At 42.8% G+C, this 17,684-nt stretch overlaps 2 pseudogenes; both read right to left on the bottom strand.

Moving 5' to 3' along the window:
* Nucleotides 1–2,003: 2,003 nt before the first annotated feature.
* On the bottom strand, nucleotides 2,004–17,649 carry LOC102491770 (heat shock protein HSP 90-alpha-like; annotated as a pseudogene).
* LOC102481314 (serine/threonine-protein kinase VRK1 pseudogene) lies at nucleotides 4,047–5,350 on the bottom strand (annotated as a pseudogene).
* Nucleotides 17,650–17,684: the final 35 nt, after the last annotated feature.

Below are 17,684 nucleotides of genomic sequence, written 5' to 3'. Positions count from 1 at the left end.
CCTGGCTGGGTAGCCCTGGACACACACCGTCACTCTTACCTATTTATTCCAAACAAACCGCATAATTGGTATCTGCTCAGTATCAGGTACTATGGCCAGGGCTAGGGAATCAGAGATGAAACATCCTAATGTCACCGAGCTTGCACCTAATATATGTGAGAGAGAAGGAAAACATCACAAACCATAGAGACTAGAGCTGTCCCAAGGTTAACCCTGGATGTTAGGGACACCTTCAGGCAGACTGGTTCTGCTGGGAGCTACCTGTGACAGCCCTAAGCCCCCATAGGAAAAACAGGAGCTCCTCAGAAGCTGGGCCTCTTCTGTAAGAGGCCAACATCAGCAGCAGTGACACCAGCCCACTGCATGGCAGCCACTGTGCAGGATTTTCACAAGCACAGGTGAGGGAAGGCCCAGCTCTCTATTGATGAAAAGCTGGCCCTTCCTAAGAGCTCACTGCTTCCCAGGTACCATTTGGAGCCCACAAATTCAGTTAATCCTTGCCATGATACTAGGAAGGAGCTGCTGTGTTAGCCCTGTTTCTCAGGTAGGAAATCAAGGTCCAGGAAAATGAAGGTGACCAACACCAGGGAGCTGGTGGGCACCAGACCCAGAATCAAACCCAGGAGGTTGGTGTACTCTGCCCTGTACCTGTCATGACTGCCTCCTTCTCAGGTGGGAAAAGGATTAACAGATGTCAGCCAGTGACATAATCCATGCCTGATCCAGGTCTCAGAGGCCTAGGGCCTGCCTGTCCCATGTCTAGGGTTCCATAGGACCCTGAAAGGCAAACCTGGAGAAGTCAGAATTGTCCCTTTGTTTAGTCTGGTTGAGAATCCTTTGGAATCCCTGGTGCTCATACTTCAGCCTTGGCCAGGAGAGCCTGTGGGACAGTCCCTGCAGAGCCTGCCAAACACTGTTTTGTGGGATCCCTTGGATGTCAGTGACCACTGTCCACCATCAAGTAGCCCAAGCTCTTTCTACATAAATTCCTGCTTTCAACCCAAAATCACAGGGAGAGGGAACTGTTCTGAAAGCTTTTCTAAACAATGGGAGATCTTACAGACATTTTCAGAGTACCTAAATGAGTCCCAGTAGGGAAAAAGCAGGTCAGCTTGGAGGGCTGGGGATGTTTGGAGAAGGGCAGGGTCTTAGGCTTACCTGGAGAGGCAGGTAAGCAGTGACGGTGACCCTAGCACTCAAGTGGCTGTAGTCATATTTGCAGCTCACGAGGGGCATAGTGGATCCTGAGGCTTCAGCTCCCACCCCGATGCTGCTGCAGCACTAGAACCCCAACAACAGCCTCCCTGTGAGAAGAGGAGAGCCCAATAGTCACACAACCTTGCCATTGGAACAAAAGGCATGGCAGGCTGAAAGCTCTTCCTTCCCACTTGCATCCCAGGTTTAATAAACTCTGTGGAATTTTTTTCTTTAACACATCTGCATTTGTTACCACCTCTTTAATCGGAGTCTGATTTGGGCACTCTTCTCTTCACAAGCCTCACTGAATTACTTTTCCCACAGCTTTCAATATACCCAAGTTGGCTTATAATTATGTTTCTCTAAACAACAATTTGCTTTGGAAAAACAAGCCCTGTGGAGAGTTCCTCCCTCAAGCTGGTTGAACTTAATCTATTTCTAAAGGACTAGGACTAATACATGCAGAATTGGTAACTTACAGAGTAGGAGAATTTTAAAAAGTAGATCTTGGGAGATGAAACTCAAAAGCACTGTTGAACATCAAGGTGTATCTCAGACACTTCCAACAACAACAGATTTGGTCTACTGAGAAATCTGGCTTGATAGCTAAACACTTTGGACCACAAAGTTAACATTAGGTTACCTACATCTTACAACAACAAACACTACCTTGATCTGTTAAAACAGACTAATGTGAATCTAGAAAAATATTGCTAGCTCTGCTTTAGTGCCTAAAGTATCGCAGTATCACACTTAGAAGTAGAAAGAAGTATTATCTTCTCCTTACATAGTTATTGTCATGCTTTCCAGGTGTTTAAAATGTTACCCAAAATGAAAAAAAAATCTTGAAACTGTATATATTATCAGAGGGATTGAAGATGAAGTATTGAATACATATGTAAGTCATTCTTCAGGCAGAACTTAATCTACCTTCCATGCCCTACTTGTCATCATCTCCTTCGAGGTGTGGCATTTCTTCATTCACAGCAGCTTTGGTGTCATCACCAGTAGGGTCTTCTTCATCAATAACCTGACCAAGTTTGATCATCCTGTAGATCCTGTTAGCATGTGTCTAGAGGTCTTCCAGAATAAACCCAGATGGCAGGAGTGCAGTTTCATAAAGCAAGATGACCAGATCCTTCACAGACTTGTCATTCTTGTCAGCCTCTGCCTCTTGCATTAAGGCAATAATGGAATGATCATATTGATTACCAGGTATTTCTTTGCAGCTGTGTAACCCATTGTTGTCTTGTAAGGCTTGAGCTTTCATGATTCTCTACATATTTGCTGTCCAGCCACATGTGCTTGTGACGATGTAGCATGAGGACGTTACCAAGAGGTCTGAGACAACTACCTTCTCCACTCTTTTCTACAAGATCTCTTTCATGATCTTGAGAAGGTTTTTAAACTTCTTTTTTTTTTTTTAACCTTTTCCTGCTTCTTTCTCTCTTCTTCTTCTGGAAGTTCTAAATCCTCTTTGGTAACTGACACTAAAGTCTTCCCATCAAATGCCTTCAGTTGTTGGACATAGTACTCATTGATAGCCTTGATCAGATATATCACTTCTAAGCCATGCTTCTGATGATGTTCTATGAGGGCTGAGTTAGCTACCTGGTCCTTGGTACCACTTGTGATATAATAGATAGGTTTCTGGTTTTCCTTCATTCTGGTGCAATAGTCCTTCAGGGATATAATCTCATCACCAGAAACAGATGTGTAATATCTTAACAGCTCTGAAAGTTTCTTAAAATTTTGAGATTCTTCATAAATTCCAAGCTTGATATTTTTAAGAAACTACTCATAAACCTCTTTATCTTCTGCCAGTTCTGAAGAGTTCTAAGCATTTTTGACATTCTTTCTGATAACCTTCAGAATTTTACTTTGTTGTAACATCTCACAGGAAATATTTAGAGGAAGATACTTAGTCTGCCACCCCTTCTAATGAAATTCAGAGATGCAGGCATCAGTTCCTCACAATTGTCCATGATGGATACTCTGCATACATACAATTTAATGTCATTCCTTTTGTCTCTGTTTTCAAACAAATCAAAAGGAGACCATCTTGGAACAAAAAGAAGAGCTCAGAATACCAACTGTCCATCAACTGAACAATGCTTCACTGCCAAGTGATCTTCCCAGTCAAGCTCTTGTAGAATTCTCCATACTCTTCATTAGTAATATGATCAGGATTTCTGGTCCAAATAAGCTTTGTTTTGTTAAGTTCTTCTTGATCGTTGTACTTTTCCTTAATTATATTTTTCTTCTTCTCACCATCTTTCTTTTTTTCTTCTTCATCAGCACCAGCATCTTGTAATTTAAACAAGATTATGATAATAATAAGTAAATTTTTTTAAAAGAAAATGAATAAAGAAAATTTTAGTATACTCAAAAAAAAGAACCAACGTCTTCTATTTCAAGTTTGTCATAAGACTCCTTTTTTTCTTTTTTTCTCTTCTTTTTCTTCAGTCTCACCATCACTGACTTCTTTTTTTTTTTTCAAGCAAAAAGAGACTTTTATTTTCAGTTTTGCATTTCTTTAAAAGTGAGGACTTTGACAGACATTTTTATCCATTCTAGGAAACGCACAGTGATTAGAAGAGCGCACATCATCTATAGTCATTTTTCTTACACGGACTCCCAAACCTCAAACACACACAGCTTGAAAGTTTAAAGAATATAAATTGACGATATGGGAATTCCATATGTTAGACTTTAATAAATTGTACAAAGTATTTTTTAAGTCTGTTTTCCAAAGATTCAGATATTTAATTACTGCTTCCACTGCACAAGACACAAAAATAAAACACAATGCAAAAGTCCAATGAAAAGAAAAAAAAAATTGGTTCATGGCATTTGATTTACTTCTGGAGTCTCTTTCTGGTTCTTGAACGGGTCTGTGTGGCATCCTCTGTCTGTGAGTTTGAACATTCCCTATCTTCAACACTAGATTCTGTGCTTTCTTTAATTTCCTTCTTTCTCTTCCTTGTTGCTGTTTTTGCTTTCAAGCCTCCATTCTCCACAATGCTGAGGTCCAGTTTGTCATCATCCCAACTTCCTATAGCTTTAAGTTCTTGCAAAAGAGTATCTCGTAAATTTTGATAAAGAGGTTTTTCAGTATAGTCCAGTAACTTCACTGTTTCCATGTATTTAGCAATTTCACCTGGCTTGTTTTTCTCAGGGAAGCATTTGTCCATCAAACTTGCAATATTTTCTCTGTATCTAATTTTGGAATCTCTAACATAGTTAGGATCTTTCAAATTATTCTCCCAAGGAAGATGGCCACTGAGCCACTGGATCATGCAGTAACCAAGTATTTCCAGATCACCACGTCTCGATGGGTCCACACCATTGTGCGCATCAATGTCTGCGAATTCAATAGCGTCGTCGCAACATCTTTTGGGATCCTCTTTGTACTCTTTATGAACTCCTTCTGGGCAATACCGATAAGCAAGGCCATAATCTATTAAGTAAACCTGGTCAGGACTTTTGTAGCTCAGGAGCAGATTCGAGGCTTTGATATCTCCACGTACATACTCGTGTTCGTGAATGTATTCCAGAATACCCAGAATTCTTAGGCTTAGCTTCAAGACAGTTTTCTGAGAAAACCTTTTGGCATTTGCTTCATATATTTTCTGAAGGTCACTCTCAAAGTGATCTGATATCATAAACCTGTAACTTTTTCCATTTTTATCATGCAGACCAACCAGACCCCAAATACTTAGGAACACCCAGGTATTTCAATTTATGGGCACGGATCCATTTTTTAATTTGTTCTGTTTTAGCAGCTCGTTGGTAGAACTTTAATTCAGTAAAAAGGTGTCCATTGTCACTGGGTTCCACTTTTACAACACAGGGTGTATCACTGCCGACCAATTTTGAAGAATTCTTATCAGCAAGATAAATACAACCAAAGCCACCTTGGCCAATGGGTAATCCAAGTTTCCATTCTTTTTCTGCCATGTCAGTTATTATCTCCCCAGCTGCAAACTGTTCTATAAGACGTCTCCTTGCAGGGCCCTGTCTTCCAGCTTGAGCTGCTTTTACACAAGGCATTTTCGCCTAAGCCGCAGACCGCTCGCCTCCTGCCCAGTACGAACTTCCCGCCGCTTTTGCCCCATCACTGGCTTGTTTATCATACTCCTCCAGAGGAAAAGAAACGAGATACCCAGAATGTTTTAGTTTAATCTTGTTTAAGATGCAGGGTAACCTTTGTCCCATGACCCATGGGTTCACCTGTGTCAGTCCTAACATTAATGAACCCCCTGCAGAGGACTCCCAGGAATACTGTTTATCATCACTGTATTGGGTGATCTAAGTCACTTTATAAGCAACCAGATACACTGAATAGAAACCAATACCAAAGTGGCTAATCAGAGAGATATCTGCACCAGCTTGCAAATCTTCCATGAAAGCTTTGGTTCTCAGCTTGGCAATTATGCCAAGGTTATTGATCAAGCTGGCCTTTGTCATTCCAATCCTAGTATCCACTATAGAGAGTTTTCATCTTGTCTGTTTGGAATAAGATCAATGTGCAGCTTCTTCCCAGAGCCTTTTTACTGGTATCTGTCAAGCTTTCATATCTGATTTTATGCAGCACATTGGCTGAATTTAAAATAAGCTCTCTCAGGAAGATCTGTTTGGTGGAGTAGAAAGTGTTGATGATCAATGACATCAACTGGGCAATTTCTGCCTGGAAAGTAAATGTCTCAACCTCCTTCTCCATGGGCTGGTATTGGGCCTGGGATTTCTCAAGCATCTTGGTGAAGAACCACACAGTATCCACAATGGAGCAGCACCTGGACATTGAAGCAACTTGAATTTTATTATAAAGATATTCTTGCTATAGGGCATGTGCACTTGCCAGAGAGTAAGAGAGATAGAAAGCAAGAACTCACCCCACCTCCTGGGGGGAATGGCCAAGTGGCAGTCCCTTCTCCATTCTCCTCTCAGGAGTTTAAGCACACATGCACATGCAGCTGGCATGAATTTTAAGCCACTGGGTTCAGGGGTCAAATCACAGTCAACTATGTGGGAGTCCAAAGACATAACCATTACACCATCTGCTGGTCCCAACAATCTGTAATTTTATAACTTAAAAATTTTATATTTAAGGGGGAGCAGCAGGTGACATAGTTGTTAAGATGCTGGACTCCAATGTGGCTGGCCATGGTTTGAGTCCCTGACTGAGAGGCTTGAAAATTATGCTGGGAACATGTGTGTATACTCAAAATCCTGAGAAAAGAATGAAGGAGAAGGGATTACAGCATGATTATGTCCCACCCTTCTCTGGGGAGATAAGGCGAGTGATTTCTCATATTCTCTCTTTCTTTCTCTGGCAAGTGCACACATTTAATGGCAAAAACCTGAAATAAAACAAAAAATAATTTGGGTATAATTCATATAGCAATAACTACACTTCTCATATATATACAATTCACACCATTTATTCTTCATACTCCTTGAACACACATTGTGTCTCCAGTAGCTGAACAAAAAAACAGGATTTTGTCAGAGCCCCCCATCCTACACATGCTCACATCAGTCTGCTGTAGAGAAGCTACTACTAGCCTTGTGAAATCATACAATGTCCTCATTGAGGTTTTGATTTGCATTTGTTGATTACTTATATTGAGAACCTTTTAACGTGTTTATTGACCGTTATTATATCACCTTTGGAGAAATGTCTTCAAGTCCTTTGCCTAGTGCTACATATTCTTATTGGATTGACCCTTTTGTTAATGTATAATGTCACTCATTATATCCTATATCCTTTTCTTTTTCATTTAAAATCTATTTCCACTGATATTAGGATAGCCATCCCTGATCTCTTCTGGTTACAATCACATGGAGTATCATTTTTTCATACCTTCATGTCCAATCTTTTTGTCATTGGATCTAAAGTGAGTCTCTCGTAGATAGCATGTAATTGTATCATGTTTCTCTGTTCATTCTGCAAATCTCTGTCTCTTGAGAGGAGTTTAACCCTTTTATATTTAAAGTAATTACTGAAAATTAAGGACTCACTTCTGTCATTTTGCTATTTATTGTCTGTGTGCCTTACAACTCTTGTCCCTCATTTATCTCATTACTGTTTTTTGTGTTTAGTTGAAATTTTGTAGTGACATGTTTGAATTTCTTTCTCACTTCCTTTTGTATCTATCTTGTAGATATTGTCTGTGTGGTAACCACAGGGATTACAATGAACAGCATGAAGATACACACTCTAAATGTAAGTGTATAGCAGCTTCATTTCAATAACACAAAAACTGTGCTCCTAGCTGACTCCAGCCCCACTCCCTTTCAATCACTGGTGTTACAATTACATTTGCATGCATTATGTGTCCAAACTAGAGGCTAATAAACAGGGTGAGGTTTTTTTTTATACATTATTCTCTTAAATCATGCTAAAAATAAAAATACTCACTAGTTTTTAAACTGCTCATTATTTATTACCACCAGGAATCCTTATTTCCTGATACAACTTTGAGTTCCTGTGTGGTGTCTTATTTTTCAGCCTGAGTGACACCCATTATGTAAGGGCAGTCTAGTAGTTACAAACTCCCTCAGCGTTTGTATTTGGGAACGTACTAATTTCTCCCATGTTTTTGAAGAACAGTTTGGCTGAATAAAGATTTTTTTTTTCTAATGTGCTTTAAAAACTTGATATTTGGTAAATAGAACATTAAAATAACATAGACGCACAGGTTAGTGTTCTTGGGTTGCCCTAATGAAATACCACAGATCAGGTAGCAGAAATTTCTTTCCTACTTTGAGAGATTTATGCTCTTATGCTATAGGGTGTGTGCACTTGACAGAGAGACAGTAAGCAAAAAATCACCTCCAAGGGGGGATGGCCAAAGTGTAATCCCTTCTCCTCCTTTCTTTTCTTGGGACTTTAGGTATGCATGCACACATGGCCAGTGTTGAGTTTTAAGCCACTGGGTTCAGGAACTGGACTGCAGTCAACTATGTGAGAGTCCAGAAACATAACCTACTCATCTGCTGGTCCCCAGAAATATTTTTTCTCACAGTTCTAGAGGACAGAAGCCCAAATGCAAGGTGTCAGCAGGTTTGTCGTGAAGCCATTCCTGGACTTGCAAATGGTCACCTTCTCATGCCCTTCAGTGACCTTTCAAATGTGTATACATATCCATGTGTCTCTTTGTCTGTGTAAATTAGTCATGTCAAAGTAGAGTTCCATCCCCCAGGACTTCCTTTAACCTGAATTTTCTCCTAAAGGCTTTATCTCCAAATATAGCCCATTGTAGGACAGAGCTTCCACATGGACTTGTGGCATGGGCAGCACAATTTAATTCATGACATTTTGCCCTCTGTTTCCCCCAAATTCATGTTCGTCTTCCATGCCAAATACATTCAATCCATCTCAACAGCCACAAAATTCTTAATCCATTCCCTGGACCAAGGCTTCATCTAAATATCTAAATCAGCCATGGGTGAGACTGGGGGCATGATTCATTCTGAGATAAGATTCCCTTACAGCTGCAAACCTGCGGACCCAGACAGATTATTTGCTTTCAAAGTACAGTGGTGGGACAAGCATACAATAGACATTTCCATTCCCAAAGGGAGAAATCAGAAAGAAGAGAGGGTGACAAGCCCAAACCCTAATAAGACAAGTTCCATTTGATCCACATCATAGAATTCTAACTGGCTTTGATAGTCTGCCCTCCAGGCCAACAGTGGTGGGTCCTTGTGGTGATCTTGTCCCAGAGTTCTTAGGAGGGATGCCACCCTACAAAAATAAGTGTAAAAGTGCCTTGCCCCCTGTACCTAAGGTGGTGCTTTCATGGTCACTGAATTGCATGTAGGGTCCTTTTCCCTTGGATAATAAAGCATACTCACTACCAAATAGCTTCCTGTCCTCTTCTGTAGAAGCCCACAAGTAGGAAAGCCTTTCTGTGTTTCATCCCATTTCTATTCTCTGTGGTCCAAACTGACAGTGCCTGTGCTCATATAATTCCGATATCTGTTCCTGGCTTCTGCTGAAATGGCTGCTTAATTGCATGGACAATCTCCTTAGGGATTGGGTGTCCAGCCACATCCTTGGCATTCTCTTGAGAACTAACTTTTTGAAATATGGAGAGATGGAGAATTCTCCAAATCTTAAGCTATGGATCTTTTTTGCTTAAACAAAATTCCTTCAATTTATTTCTTTTTAAAATTACTTTTAAAAATGTATTTTATACATTTCATCACTGCACATCAACATGGTTTTGTAAAAAGAATTTTCCCAGCATGAGCACACTGCCTCTCACATTCTACTATGAGCAGTAAAAAGAAACTAGGTCACATCTTCGAGTTCTTGCTCAGAAATCTCCTCAGCTAAATATAAAATTTCATTGCTTTCAAGTTCTACTTTCTATGAAGCACTAGACCACAGTTCAGCCACCGCTATTCAAGTTCTTTGCCAACTTATAACCAAGACCATGTTTCCTTCAGCTTCCAATAGCATTTTCCTCATTTCCATCCGAGGCCTATCATAATCACCTTTAACATTCATATTCCTCCTGACAATGCCCTCAAGGGCATCTAAGCTTTTTTCTAGTAGCACTTTGGAACTGTTCCAGCCTGTACCCATCACCTAGTCCCAAAGCCCCTTTATCAGGATCAGATAATTGTTAGAGTAGCACCCTACTTTTAGTGCCCCAATTGTCATTAGCCTGCCTGGACTGCTGTAATAACATAGCCCATGTAGTTGAGAGAACAGAAATTTATTTTCTTACACTTCTGGAGGATCGAGTCCAAGGTCAAAGTGTAATCATGATTGGTTTCCAGTTAGGTCTTTTCCTGCCCGCTTTCTGCCTTCTCACATGGCCTCTCCTCTGTGCAGGTCTGGAGAGAGAGAGCTAGGTTTAAAATTCTAAGTTGACAGATCTTTTCCTTCAACACATTTCATATATCAACCCACTGCCTTCAGTCCTACATGTCTTTTGTTTGGTTTCTAATTTATTCACTTCTTCCAGGAGAGAGAGAAAGAGAGACAGACACCCAACAGGGTCCCCATGCCATGATCCATTCCAAGTCTCAGACAGTCCAGGTCATAGAAACATGGGTGGATGTCCATTGTGGACAGGGAGTTCTCAGGATGCGAATCCCAGACCTTCCCATGTGGGTTGGGTTCACAGTGCCATCATTTGGCTTGAAAGACTTCAGATGAGAAATTTGAAGCTCTTTTGGAGAAATTAGGAAGAAAGCTACCTTCCTCTCAGCTCTACATATGTAAATAATGTAACCTTATTGTGTCTTACAAACAATACCTTCCATAGTATCATAATCTCAATTAAGTTGGAAGATCAATTATTCAAAATTTAAAAAAACGTGGTACCAAATAGTTGGAGTTGAGATATCACAAGGTCTTTAAAAACCAAATTTTTTGAGAGAGAGAGTTTTACAATAGGGCGCATGCTCTCACCAGAGAGAAAGTGAAAACTCACTCCCTGGGGGATGAGATTGTGGCCACACCACAATCTCTTCTCCTCCAGTCTCCTCTTGGGATTTTTGGGCACACATGCACATGCACCTGTCTTGAGTTTGAAGCTGCCGGGTCTGGGACTTGAACCCTGGTCAACTGTGTATGAGTCCAGTCATCAGCTGGTCTTTAAAAGTCAAAATGTATTACAACCTTTCATACTTGAAATGAACAGATTAAAGCATTCCATAGATTTTTATTTTTTGAAAAGAAAATATCAATCTATAAAAGCCACCTAAGGGGAAAAAAAAATCACCTATTTTTTTTTTTTTTTTTAAAAAAAGGAAGTTTCCTGATACCACTAAGTGAGAAAAACCACTGCAATATATCCCCAGCCGTGATTGGTCTGTTTCTTGCTCTGACCTCACTTGTAGTTGTTGTTATATCATCTACACAAAACATGTACAAGGTCCTGGCTGGGCCTAGGATTTTTGTCCTTGAGGCACAGGAAGCTCTTTGACAGCAACCTGCTGGTGGACTTGGGATAGCTAGCTTTGATAAAGATAGTAGTCACTACTGCCAGCTAGCTATATTCTTCAGTACTGCTAGTTGTAGAGTAGCTAGTTAGGTTCTTCAGGCTGCAGGGCTTCATGGCAATCTCTGCCAAGCAGACCACCTTTAGAACTAGCTATGACCTTCTGGAAACTATCGGCCAGGGCAGGTTTGGTAAAGTGAATTTAGCATGGCATTTGCTAACTGGGTAGGTGGCAATAAAAGCCGAATCTAAAGAAAGCCTCCACTACTCCTCCCACCTCTCCAAGGTTTATCAAGAAATTAACATCATACTGAGTTTGCACCACCAGCATATTATACGTGCCTTGGAGTTGATCGACACCAAGGACACTTTATATTTAGTAATTGAATATGCCCCTGGCGGGTCGCTGCAGGACCACCTTTCAATATGTGGCCCCATGCGGGAGGAGGCAGCCCAGGCAGTATTCCTACCACTGGAATAGCCAGGGTGTGGTTGACAGAGACCTAAAACCAGCAAATATCTTGCTGGATGGCACCAGGGCAGTAAAAGTTGCAGACTTCGGAGTGAGTACCAGGTTCACCGCGGGCCAGAAGCTGGATGAATTCTGCGGCACCATCTTTTTCATGGCCCCAGAGGTGCTGAGCTGGCAGGGGTACAACAGCCCTGCTGGTCATTTGGGGTGACCTTGTATATGATGCTCACTGGTGTGATCCCATTCTGGGGCACAACACTGGAAAAGCTGCAGGACAGCATCCTCCGTGGGGAGTTTACATTACCACCTAGCCTATCACTTCTAATAGAAGATTTGCTAAAGAACATCTTGGCACCAGACCCCACAGAGAGGCTCACGCTGGAATAAATCCAACACCCCCCCTGGTTCCACACCATCCAGGAGAGCACAGAGTCCCTCCCAGAATGTGTGGGCAAGACCATCAAGGTGAAGCCTCTCCACTGTACTCTCTCTAATGACATGAAGGATTCCTGGCCACTCATAATTCTATCAAGCCTATCTAGCATGGAGTCAGAGGGGCAGGAAGCCTGCAGAGTGTCCCCTCTGTGCCCAGCCACCCTGCCGAGCTTGGACATGAAACCCACTCAGCCTCTCTGTCTCCTTGCCAGCTAGACCCCCCAGAAACTTGAGGGCTAAGTTCATCACACTTTGCCCAGCCCCACATCCTGGTAGGTTCCTCTTCACCCTGGAGGCAAAGTCCACACCTCCTTACCTTCAGAATCACCTGACACCCTGGAAGCTCAGCCCACCCTGCCTGGCCTGGCCTCCTTGCCTGCTGGACTGCCCAACACCCTGGAGGCAGAGCTCACCCCACCTCACTCAGCCTCCCCACCAGCAGAATTGGCCAGAGCCATGGAGGTGACATCCACCCCGCCTAGCCCAGCCTCCCTACCCACAGAATCACCAGGCAGCCTGGAGCAACAGCCTACTCCGCCATGTCCTGCCCCGCTGTCCAGCAGCTGGAAGACCAGGACCTCAACTCCAAACTCGAACCCCCAAAGCTGACTCAAAAGCCTCTCTTTGTACCTGCAGCACCTGCAACCCTAATGACCCTGAGGGACCCAAACACCGCCAGGGCACAGCCTCTGCTGCTCACAAGAGCCAGAGCCGGCAGAGCTTCACTGGAGAATCACTGCCTGTTTAGGAAGACTGTGCTGCCTGCCAGCCCCCAAGATCAGGAAAAACCAAATGGCTCCAACACTGGCAGAGGCTCAAACATGTAAGTGAGCAGCCAAGCTACACCCTGCCTTGTGCTAATTTTTACGTCTGTGTTAGTATTGACTGACACAGCAGCATTGTGTAGTTGTGGGGTACAATGTGATGTTTGGGTATATGTAAACACTGTGGAATGATTGAACCAAGTGAATTCAGATTCAAATTTCCTCTTGCCTTTTGAAAGGAGAGCAAGATGAGCTCGAGGTGCTGTGGCCACGTGTGACAGCAGCGTGGGAGCAGGTGAGGCCTTCGCCACTGGAGCATGGAGTGTGCAGACCAGACGGGCTGCTCCGTGTGGGACCCCATCTGGACTGGACCTGGCCCTGGTGGCAGTGGCCTTCAAAGGCATCATAGACAAAGCCACAGGAGGGCTAAAAGGACAGTCTGGTAGCGCCCCCTGGGTGCAATGTCAGACTGCCCTGTTTTCCTGGGCCCTTCTCCCCTCCCCTGTAAATATTCCCCTGTGAATAAAATGTATAAATCACAAATAATTTGCTGTTTTCTATTTTGCATCCTCTCTGAACACAACTAGGCTTGAACAGGTTCAGTAATGTAGCAGTTGGAGTGAATCAGAACTACCAAATAAAAAACTGACTTCAGAGAATTGTCATGGTGACCCCCAACAGCAAGCCATTCTAAAAGTGGTTATGAAGGGATGGGGCAGGGCATAACGGCAGACATGGCGTCCGACCTCCCCACACTAACATCACCTTGTTACAGCCCAGGAGGGCCAGCAGAAGCCTGAGGTCTACGCCGGTGGTATTGATGCAGAGAGGCCCACGATAGGGCAATGGCATCCTGTGACCCCAACATGGCTAGGGTCAGAGGAGTGGCAGTTGGAAGAGTGGCACAGTACGGTCCCTAGTGGCCAGGGACTGAGGCAGGGCCCCTCAGCAGCCTGATTTTCCAAAGGCTGCCCCAAGGCAAGACACACACCCTGGGGTCAGAGGGAGGATTTAATGGCAAGGACAGTAGCCCAGAGGGTGGAGGAGTGTCAAAGGTGTCTTTCCTGTGGCCAGTTGCATTTACCTAGGTACCTGATATTTCCAACTTGGGCAGTGAATTTGTGGCTACAATTAAAATTCAGGGAGGAGATATTCTTCTTTGCAGCAGAATGCCAGAAATACAAGCTTATAGGAAGATGTCTATTTGATCATTTCCACTGTGCAAACACAGATATAATAATTGACACAGAAGGCATGGTTAATGAATGATACAATTTTTAGGGAAAGATTATGAGAGAACAGGATATTTGTCTATTCTCAAAACATAGATTACTAATTAGCTTAAGAATTATGGAGGAAACAGATGAATGGATTGAAAAATTGTGGCACATTTATGGAGGAGTCCGACCCGGCGAGGCCCCGAGATCTGTCTGAGCCCCCCGACCTTTGAGCTCCGCTTCCAGTCAGATCAACACATTGGCAAGGCCACTGTTGTGTGCCCCCGGACCTTGGAACAAAGCTTGGGTCACTTAGCATGTCAGCAAGGCTGTTTGCTATTTGCTCCAGAAACTGGCAGCCTTACTGGGAAGCGGACGCCCCTCTGACTCCCCAATTTACTACTATAAAAGAATTGCATAGCTCTCCTATACATCCTGAGTGTACGATAAAATCTTCCAGGAATTCCCCCGACTGCTCCCCTTTGCTCTCATCACTTACTATTAATTACAATGCTTTATCTCCATGGTCACAATAGAGGGTGGGCTGAAGTTCTTTCTAGGCAGAAGTAATCTTGACCTTTGGAAGGCCCTTCAAAATACATTTAAGGTAAACTTAATCCTTTCTTTACCTAAAATAAGATTAGGCCAAAACTGACCCAGGACACCTCCACCCTCTCCAAGTGAAATAGATAAATATATTAGGATTCCTCGAATTAAGTTTTAAATCCCTACAAAACTGTATAAGTATCATTCTTTATTAAGGTCCAAAAGAACTAATATCTATTCTTGAGATTTTCTTTTCTCAGCACCATTCCCAGTAATCACAAAATGGCTGCCAAGCCGCATCAGTTGATAATCATCTCTGCTTACCGGAACCGCTTTCCCCGAAACTGCATTCCATGGAGACCCACCTACAATTGCAGAACTGCACTAGACCCACCCTTAATCCACCCCTGAATTGCACTAGACCCACCCTTAATCCAACCCTAAATAGAATCTATGTTCTCTATTGTTAAAATCTTTATGAGCTGTTAATTGAAACACTAGCCCCTCTCCCTTTACTTGCATGTATCACATTTTCAATAAAAACGCACGATGATTCCTAACAATTGTCACTCCTCAGAGAGCGATCTTTGAGGGGTGTCCGGCATAGGACGTGCATGAAAAGGCATCGAGGCCTCTGTCTTCTGTTCACCTTTGCCGCCTCCATCGAGATAACCCACCCACGCCAAGGCTGGTCCCCGGCATACCACAGTCCGGACCACACCTCCAGGACTTTGCACGTGTCTTTCCTCTTCAGGAAGCCCACAGCCTGGACACCTGGCCAAGCTCTGCTGGGCTCCCCTAGAAGGATCAGATACACATCTGGTCCTGAAGACCTCACTGCCCAGTTGGGAAGACAAGTACAGAACTCTACAGAGGAGTCCCCTGGTCACAGGTACAAATGAAGGACACATTCAGTTCAGGACATGCCCACCCGCTGCTGAGGTACCAGGGGGCAGCTACTGAAGGAGGATTTAGTGGGCCCCATATGGGGGTGACCACAGGAACTAAAGAGGAGACATTTGGGGCAGAAAGATGTTGAAGTGACAGGAGCACAGAAGCACAAAGTGGAGACTGAGGTCCGGGACTGGAATTGCTGTTGACTATTTCAAAGTCCAGTGATGTAACCATGATGCCATCTGCTGGTCGGATCTCTTTGTTTTTAATTTTCAAAATAATTTGTAAAATTCTCTGTTCTCTCCTTTATCTTGTTATTTCTCACTTTTCAGCCCCAACCATTAAGGACAGGAAAAACACAGGCCTTTACAAGGGCTATCTACGAAGCGTGCCAAGCTCCCTCCTTTCAGGGACTCAGGCAACTGAAGATTTTCTGCTCCAACTTCACCCTCTTGATCCCAAATTCTAGACAGTTAAGGCAACCTCTCTCATTATTATTATTTTTTTATTTTCAGAGTAATTTTTAAAATCCTTTATCTTGCTAGTTTTCACATTTCCTACTGCCAGAAAGGAAAGGCGAAGCACAGCCTTTTCAGAAGCTGTCTACATCCGAGGCGTTCCATGCACCTTTCAGGGACTAGGGAAAATAAACATTTCCTCCTAGATAGGAAGGGCAACCTCGATCTCCTCTCTTTCTTTCTGTCTCTCTTTCTTTAAATTTTATTTTGTAATTTTTAAAGTAATTTTTTTAAATCCTGATTTATCCTTTATCTTGCTAATTCTCACATTCCCCAGCATCCCACATAGAACAAGCAAAGCACAGGCCTGTTCAGAAGCCATCTGCATCCAAGCTGTGCCCTTCCCCTTTCAGAGACTAGGTCAACTTAAGATTTTCTGCTCCAACTTCGCCCTCCTAACCCAAAATTCTAGACAGGGGTGGCAACTTCTGTTTCCTCTCTGACCCTCTCTCTTTAATTTTTGTTTTTAATTTTAAAGTCATTTTTAAAATCCTCTCTGATCTCTCCTTTATCTTGCTCATTCTCACTTTTCTCATCCTCCCACAAAGGACAGGCAAAGCACAAGCCCTTTCAGAAGCCATCTACATCCGGGTCCCCTTTCAGGGACTAGGGCAACTGAAGGTTCTGCTCTAATTTCACCCTCCTGACCGAAAATTCTAGACAGTTAGGCAAGTCTCTGTCTTCTGTCTCTCTTCAATTTTTTTTTTTAATTTTTTAAAGTACTTTAAAAAACCCTTTCTGATCTCTTCTGTATCATACTTATTTTCACCTTTATCCCACATAAGACAGGAGGAAAGAACGGCCAATTTTTTTTTTAACCATCTACATCTAAGGTGTGTCCTGCTCCATTCAGAGACTAGGATAACTGAAAATTTTCTGCTCCAAAACTTCACTCCCTTGACTTAAAATTGTAGATGAGTAGGGCAATATCTGTGTCTTTTCTCTCTCTCTCTTTCTCTCTCTCTCACTCTTTATGTTTAATTTTTAATGTGATTTTAAAATCCTGTATGATCTCTATCTTGCTAATACTTGCTTTTCCCCTCCTCCCACATAGGACAGGCAAAGCATAGCCCCTTTCAGAAGCCATCTAGATCTGAGATGTGCCCTGCCCATTTCAGGGACCAGGACAACTGAATATTTCCTGCTCCAACTTCACCCTCCTAAGTAATATCCAGGACCAGGAGGGCAGCCTCTGTCTCCTCTCTGTCTCTAATTTTTTTTTAAATATTGAAGTAATCTTTAAAATCCTCTCTGATCTCCTGTATCTTGCTTATTCTCACTTTTCTCACCCTCCCACATAGAATAGGCAAAGCATGGACCCTTTCAGAAGCCATCTACGTCTGAGGTATGCCCTGCCTCCTTCAGGGACCTCAGCAACTGAAGATTGTCTGTTACAACTTCACCCTCCTGACCCAAAATTCTAGACAGTTAGGGCAATCTCTGTCTTTTCTCTGTCTCTCTGTCTCTCTCTTTAAATTTTTTTTCAAGATACTTTTTAAAATCCCCTCTGATCGCTCCTTTATCTTTCTTATTCTCATCTCCCCTCCCCCCACACACACATAAGACAGGAAAAGCACAGCCCCTATCTTAAGCAGACCTGCGTCCTGCCCCTTTCAGGGACAAAGGCAACTGAAAATTTTCTGCTCCAACTTCACTCTTCTGACCCAAAATTCTAG

This window comes from Tupaia chinensis, unplaced genomic scaffold (genome assembly GCF_000334495.1).
Source record: "Tupaia chinensis unplaced genomic scaffold, TupChi_1.0 Scaffold000511_1, whole genome shotgun sequence".
Classification (NCBI taxonomy): Eukaryota; Metazoa; Chordata; class Mammalia; order Scandentia; family Tupaiidae; genus Tupaia; species Tupaia belangeri.
This window is presented reverse-complemented; position numbering and strand designations above follow the sequence as displayed.